The 8,252-nt window shown below is 32.5% G+C and overlaps 1 pseudogene across 1 annotated transcript; it reads left to right on the forward strand.

The window, feature by feature from the left end:
- Positions 1–630: 630 nt before the first annotated feature.
- Positions 631–2,939, forward strand: LOC150031021 (small ribosomal subunit protein mS80 (rPPR6) pseudogene; annotated as a pseudogene). Its single transcript, XR_016526274.1, has 2 exons — positions 631–769; positions 863–2,939. The product of XR_016526274.1 is annotated as a small ribosomal subunit protein mS80 (rPPR6) pseudogene (transcript).
- The last annotated feature ends 5,313 nt before the right edge of the window (positions 2,940–8,252 follow it).

Below are 8,252 nucleotides of genomic sequence, written 5' to 3' on the forward strand. Positions count from 1 at the left end.
TCTTCAAATCATGCTAAAATTCTTACAATTCATGAGGCTAGTTGAGAATGTGTATAGCAAGGTCAATGACTCAGCAAATTCGTGAAACGTGTGGCTTATCTTCTAATAAAAATCTTCCAACAGTATTATACAAAGACAACACAGCTTGCATAGCCCAAATTAAAGGAGGATATATTAAAGGAGATAGAACAAAACATATGTCACCGAAGCTTTTCTACACTCATGAGCTTGAAAAAAATGACAACATCAATGTACAACAAATTTGTTCAAAGGATAATCTGGAAAACTTATTTACAAAGACTTTACCAACCGCAACTTTTGAAAAATTGGTGTACAACATTGGAATACGGCGACTCATAAATCTTAAGTGATGTTTTCACGAGGGGAGTAAATATGTTATATTCTTCTTGTTTATTTTATTTTATTTATTTATATATTATGTTTTATTTATTTTATTATTATATTATATTTTACTATTATCATATTCCGTTGTGCTCTTCAAATTTACAACACTACTCTCATTTTGATAATAGCACATTGTAATATGTAAAAAAATTTTAAAAAGCTACCACCATTCCAAAACATTTTTCTTTTAAGTTTTTGAGAGGAAAAAAAAAAAGGTTAGTTAAAGGAAATTCCATTATGGAGAGTGAGAAAGAGGCATATTTTTGGATCAAAACCCTTGTTATTTTGTCATCTCCGTTAGCCGCCTCACCCTAAACCTCCGAATCGCTCTCCATATTTCCATTTTTCATTTCAAGTTTTCAAGGTTGAATCGCCTCCATTTTTGTTTGTTTTTCTTTCGATTCTTTCTTGTAGTTCGATCGAAATTTGTTTCTGAATTCGTTGCTTTGATCGACAGTGAAGTTCCTGATGAAAATAGTGGTGAACTCGATTGAGAAGTGACTTGCGTTTTAAAAAATCGCGACTGCCATTACAGAATGTGGAGGTCGCTTGTGGCAGTGAGAGCTTCTCTATTTAGAGCTTCTCGGAGCTTAACCCGATCGTCAGATGTGCCCTTATCCGACTCTGTGGCTCATTTGCAACAGTCGATCACATCGGTTGTGGTTCCTGGCTCCTGTTTCTTCAGAACCCCTAGGTATTTTTCTCAACATTATTCATATTCTTCAGATTCTGGGCCATCGATAGAGGATTTTGAATCGATTTCAGCGGAATCGGTGAACTTTGGTGAAAGTGGTGATGCGCAGATTGAAAGCTGTGTAGCTAATGAGGAAGTTCGTGAGTTTGATGGGGAGTCTGTGGTTGTTGAGGGAAATAGTGATCTCTTGGTGGAGAATGTTGTAGTTTCTGATGGGATTGGGGAGGAAGTGGAGATTTATGAGGTCAATGTGGAGCAGTTAGAAAGTGTGTTGTCTCTACTTCAGAGTACTACTGATGGGTCTTTTGAATCAAGTCTTGATGAAATGAGATTGACTCTTCATGAGGATTTTGTCCTCAAGGTGTTTGAAACCCCACATATTTTGGGTGAGAATTTGATTCGGTTTTTCCGCTGGGCTGTGAATAGTCATCCTGAGTTCAAAGTAACTACTCCTGTTGTAGATGTTCTTGTTCGCTTAGTTTGTGGTGATCTACGGCAAAGAGACGCTTATTCTTTGTGGGAATTAATTAAAGAAATTGGTGGAAAGCAGAGTGGTTTGCTGAATGCTGACATTCTTAATCAGTTGATAGCATTTTTTTCAAAGTTGGGAAAAGGAAAAGCTGCTTTGGAAGTGCTCGACAGTTTTGAGGTTTTGGGCTGTGTTCCTAATGCTGAATCTTACTATTTTACGATTGAAGCTCTTTGCAGGCGCTCTTCTTACGATTGGGCTTGGCCGGTTTGCGAGAAAATGCTTGATGCTGGAAGCATGCCTGAAAGTAATAGAGTTGGTAAGATCATATCATGGTTTTGCAAAGGAAAGAAGGCAAAAGACGCCCATTCAGTTTATTTACTGGCAAAGGAAAAGCGTCTGGACCTACCTCAGTTTTCTATGAATTTCTTGATTAGTTCTCTTTGTCGGGATGATGAAACTGTCGAATTGGCTCTGGAAATGTTGAACGATTTCTCAACAGGGGAACGGAAGCGTGCCATTAAGCCATACATGGTGGTCATCCGTAGTTTGTGCAGGATCAAAAATACCAGCAAAGCTAAAACTTTGCTTCTAAAGATGATTGCTGAAGGACCACCTCCAGGAAATGCAGCTTTCAATGTTGTCATTAATGGATATTCCAAAGCTGGTGATTTAGGGGAGGCAATGGAACTGATAAAACTGATGGAGAGTAGAGGATTAAAGCCAGATGTTTATAGTTACACTGTCGTTATTAGCGGTTATGCAAATGGTGGTCAAATGAAAGAGGCGTACAAAGTCTTGGATGAGGCAAAGAAGAAACACACTAAGTTGTGTCCAGTAACCTACCACACCCTCATCCGTAGTCACTGCAAACTTGAAGAGTACGACTCGGCATTGAAATTACTGAGTGAGATGAAAGACTTTGGAGTGCAACCAAATGCAGACGAGTACAACAAGTTGATCCAATCTCTTTGCTTGAAGGCTTTAGATTGGAGAACAGCAGAGAGATTGTTTGAAGAAATGAAGGCAAATGATTTGCATCTGAACGGTATTACAAGGGGTCTTATACGAGCAGTCCGGGAACTGGAAGAGGAAGAATTGCCGACTGAAGAATTGAGCATTGCAGCTTAGGCGCAACTGAATGGAAGGAAGCCTCTTCTAGTCTCTCTCACTCGTGAGTTATACTTGTTTTTTGTTGGGTGACATTGGATGTTGCTAATAATGTTTATTGTCTTGTTCTATCCTATTTCTTGTTATGTCAACGAAATTTTGTTTCAGAAGAAAAACCCAACACCCCGTAATTCTCTCTTAGACACAAGATAGTTTCTTGAGTTTGAAGCTAATTCTAATTCCGCTTCAATGTTTTCTTTTTGCTATATTTGCAAATTTTGAGAAATCATTGCTATATTTGTAAATTTGAGAATACCTTTTTGCTATTCTTGCAAATGAAGGACCAATGAAGGTCCTAAGTAGAAGTGGGGATCGATCCCAAATCCTAATTTTTACAGAATATGGATCTTACAGAAAATAATTAGAAGAATTATGCATTTAATTGAAGTTTTACTGCATGCTAATATGAAAAAGAGAAAAAGAAATTGAGAAGAGAGAAAAATAGGATTCACCCTTGAAGATCCGATCTTCACGTATGATTCCTTTTCTCCAGAATTGATCACGAATCACAACGTATTCAAAATTCTAATGGTCACCACCAAAAGTTGGTGGTGTGTTACTTCTGTGTGGGCTTGTGGATTTTGTAGGGGGAAAGGATTGAGATTATTGAGAGAGGAGGAGAGGGGATCTTTTTTTTTCTCATAACTCTTTTCTGTTGTGTCAAATGCTTCTCTGTGTCAAAAAAACAAGAAGCCTAATCCCCTATTAATTTGAGAGAATGGGGAATGTCAGTTATTTCCCTCCATTAATTTAAAAAATTAAAATTCAACGATATAATTTATAGTTTTCTTTCTCTTATCAATGACATTTAATATATATAAATTTTATTTATATTAAATTTAATTATATGAACCAAATTCATATAATTTATATTTAAATCATATTCAAATATTTATTTTCTCTCAAATAAGTTTTATATTATAATGTATCTGATAGGATAAACAAACGTTCAACGGAAACAAACAGAATCAATAAGCATTTTAATTACATTTAATTTGAGTTCTAAAACCATGCTAAAACATATTTTCTAGAGGTGGGTTTTAAGTAACATACATTTGTTCAATTCCTCTAAATCTAGGTTGCTTTTCACGTGATTTTAGTTTTGATTCGTGAACCACTAAGAGATCTTCTTTACTATTTTCAGTCTTGAATTTGAGTGGTGGAACTCCAAATTTGAGTGAATTTGTGAAGGAAAAGTAGGTTTGGAGGTGATGAACTAGCCTATCTGCATAAATTCATGTTAGTAGAAAAATGTTTCCACTAACGTCCAATTTCCAATTTTAATATTTTTCAAATTCTTAATTTTCATCTTTTAATTAATTCTCAAATTAATTAAAAATCAATTTGATTAATTCACAATTAATCAATTTCAAAATTTCAAAATCCAATTTCTCGAATTGAATTGAAATTGGAAATTGATTTGATTTTTAATTAAATATATTAAATTAAATAGAATAATTATTTAATATCAAACATTAAATTAATCACACATCTAATTTTAAACATGAATCCTATTCATGTAATTAATATTTAAATCAATATTTAAATATTATAAACTCTTCAATTTCGTTTAATTTCAATAAATTAAACGTTAGTTATATCAAATATAATTATACAAATCTTATTTCGAATTTGAACTTATTCAAAAATCAAATTTCAATTTGAACATTTTCAAATTAAAATTCAATTTGAACAATTTCAAATTGATATCATTTCAAATTCACTCAATTTATTCAAGGTGTTCATGTTTTACAAGCTAGTAAAGATATCTTATGGACCAACAGATCATGAGCTCCAACGATTTAAGATTAATTGCCTAAAACTCTTTATGCACTCTCCTCACTGTAGATATATCTGTGTCCACTTGATTTAACCATAATGAGTAAGTCGACACTTCACAGGTTGTTCACAATAACGGTTGGGTTAATATGTTGTTTTACCCCGAAATTACGTCTTACTCCTTAAGTTCCACTGATTCTCTAATGAACAATTGATTTGTGATCCAATCACCATATCGGATCCCTCTCAGGTCAGTAAAAGGGTGGGACCCCTTGTTCAAGATCTAGATTCAGTACTTAAGAGAACAACCTTTCTCCTATCCCTCAATCGGGTAGGCGTGAATTCTATCTTGCACCCTATGTCCTCAGCTATCTACCTGATCTTATCCCTAAAATGGGAGACTTATTGAGCCGGCGCTGTTGAGCCAACCCTTACTTATGCAAATCTAAAAATAATCTCGAATAAACAGGAGTCCATAGTTAGCTCAAGATTAAAATCGAGTTACCTAGGTCATCTAAGTGAAATAGTCAGTCTTAAACAGTAAACAACAAGTAAGAGTGACTTATTTCTGGGTTCGATCTTACGCAAACTCATTACATAGGACGCTTCCACTCCTCATGTTAATACATGAACGAATCAGGATCACTTCGTTTGTAGCACCTTTACAACAAATTGTAACAAATACAGAGGGTTGCATCCAATAATGTTACTAGAATAAGGCACCCAATCCTTATTTGTATACTATAGACCGTTTTGGCTATTTACTCGAACTTGATCCATCTTTATGTCTCTAAATAAAGTTCAAGTATTCATATAATAGCCATGGATCTTAGTTTATTAGATTTAATCTTTACAAATGAAATTTATAGATTCAATAACAACTTTATTGAAGAAATATTGAATAATATCTTTATTGATAATAGAATATGTTTAACTTTAAAAACTACGAGTTTTAAGACATACAACCCATTAGTATCAAATACATTATAGTGATTATCATATATAATTAAATTAAATTAATTATATCACATATAATTAAATCTCTCAATTAATTTAAACAATTCAAATTAATCCAAAATTGATTCTCATTAATTTTCGTTGAGCTACAGGGGACCTCATGGACTTGTAGCTTGAAGCTCTAACGGTATGTGAACATTTAATTAAACTCCTTTATTAAATTATCACCATCTGTTAACTGTCGGGCACTCCACTAAAGATCGACAGCTGCACTCTTCACACTACAGATATATTTTTGTATTCAGTGGATATAACCAGTCAACAGTACAATGACCCTTCACAAATTGCTCGTAAGTACAGCTGGGCCAAAATTACAATTTTGCCCCTGTAGTTATATCTAACTTTTTCAGTACCATTGATCCCTCTAATGAACAATAAATCATAGTCCAACTATGACTAAACCTCTCTCGAGCTAGGAGAGAATGTGGCGCCACATTGTTCAAGCCTCGAAATCAGCCTTTAAAGGAGCAATTTATCTACTTTCCCCGACGTTGGGGAAGGAGTGAATTTCTTCTTGTGTAGCTGTGTTCCCAACTCCCCAATGAAACGAATCTCCAAAAAGATAGGTTTATTGAGTCAACAATCTGGTCATTCTCACCCATACAAATCAAAGGACCGCCTTCATAGGCAGGAGTTCACAACTCACTCAGGATTCAGGTCTTGTTACCTATGGTCATCCTGGTGAAATGTAAGTCTCTATTATGAACTGCGTTAAATAACAAGATTAGTCATTTCGTGATCCGACCTTATACAAACCTCTTGTATAGAATAGCTCCACTCACATGTCTCCACATGAAGCATTAGGATCAGATCATTTGTAGCACCTTACAAAAATTGTAACATTTACAAAGTGAGTCGTACTCATAGTGTCACCATGATAAGGTATCCAACCTTATCCATCTACTACAGACCATTTAGGTTTTCACTTAAATATGATCTACTTGTATGTCTCTACATACATATTTAAGCTACAAAAGATAACCTTAGATGTTAGTTCATTGGTTTGTGGGTTTAATGCTACTAAATATCAAATAAAATATCTCATATTTTATTAAATAAATAAAATGTTTGTACAATATAATTACAAACTAAAGAACCCTACGAGATTTAGGACATCATCCCCAACAGAAAATGCCTCTTAGAAAAAATTGTTAAATTATATTTACGTGTATTTTTAAATAAGTTATTAATAAACAATTATTTCTTTTTAAAATACAAAAATAAAACAAAATAGAACTATTTCAATGTATAATCTTATTTCGGTTAGAAAATATTGAATATTCATAAAATATTGTCAAATAAGTTAGGATAGTTGTTTAAATAGTAAAACTACTAAAAATACTTTCAAGTATAGTAAAATGTTACTATCTATCCGTAATAGACCACAATAGACTTCTATCACTGACACTGATAAATAGTGAAAGAAGCTAATAAATGGAAAAGAAGTCTATTGTAGTTTATTACAGATAGATGATATTTTATTATATTTGTAAAGAAGTTTGCGGTCTCCTCCTCCTCCTGGTCTATTAATAGATAATGACTTTGTTCATAATTTTGTTATCGTCAACTCTACACTAGACATTGTTATTGAATATGAAAATTTTGTTACTTTTAGATAGTTGTGATAGACATTATTCTATCACAGATAGAATTGATAGTAGTCTATCATTACTTATCAGTGATAGACCGTGATAGACGACTATCAATTGCCTATCAATAGATAATCATTTTGTTGTTAGTTATTGGTAGTTTTTTTGCTTTTAGATAGTTTATGATATATACACTAAACATTGTTATTAAAAATTTTGTTCCTTTAGATAATTGTGATATAAGTCTATCAATGTGTACTAGTGATAAAAACTTATAGAAGTCTATCATTGATAGAAACTGATAGAAATCCATCAATGTCTATCAATGATAGAAGGTGATAGAAGTTTATCATTGACACTATTAATGATAGTGATAGACATTGGCAGAAGTCTATCGGTGCCTATCAATGTTTTTTTCATTATTATTTCTGTAAATAGTTTGACATTTTTTTCTATTTGTAAAAATTTCTCTAATAAATAAATATATCTTCTTGAAATTGAAAAAAAAAAAAATCTGTTGAGGAATCTAATGGCAAAAATAGACGTAAAATTAAATGGAAAAAAGGAAAAAAAATGATGAATGGTACGTATAATACCATGGAAGGATATGTTAAGGACAAAGAGAAGAGCTAAAAATTATCCTCTTTTAGCTCCTTTTAATGTAGTACAGATTATTTAAATATTTATTTTATTTAACCTTTAACAAAACATACATCTATTTTCCCACAAATTTATGATACGCATGTATTTTATAACATTATGAAACACGTGCAACACATAAAGTATTCAACTAAACTTAGTATATATATGTTGATTTATTCTATTCATTTAATAAACATCTTAACAAGATATATACGTAATACATGCAATAAATGTCAATAGAGAAATAAAATAAAGAGAATAACTGAGTATCAATCAGGGAGATATATACCAAAAAAAAAAAAAAAAAAATCAAAAATAGGGCATAATGGTTAGAAAATGTATGCCTCAAATCTAATTATAAAAATTTTCAAATATTTGAAACATTTGTGAAAATATGATTTAAAAACAAGTCATTTTCCTAATAGCTTCTTTCAAGTATAATAAATTAAACCCTTTGTAAACTATTATGTTTGTCCTCCAAATCTTG

Source organism: Benincasa hispida, unplaced genomic scaffold, assembly GCF_027475165.1.
Source record: "Benincasa hispida cultivar pf3 unplaced genomic scaffold, pf3_genome.v1.1 HicScf1516, whole genome shotgun sequence".
Lineage (NCBI taxonomy): Eukaryota > Viridiplantae > Streptophyta > Magnoliopsida > Cucurbitales > Cucurbitaceae > Benincasa > Benincasa hispida.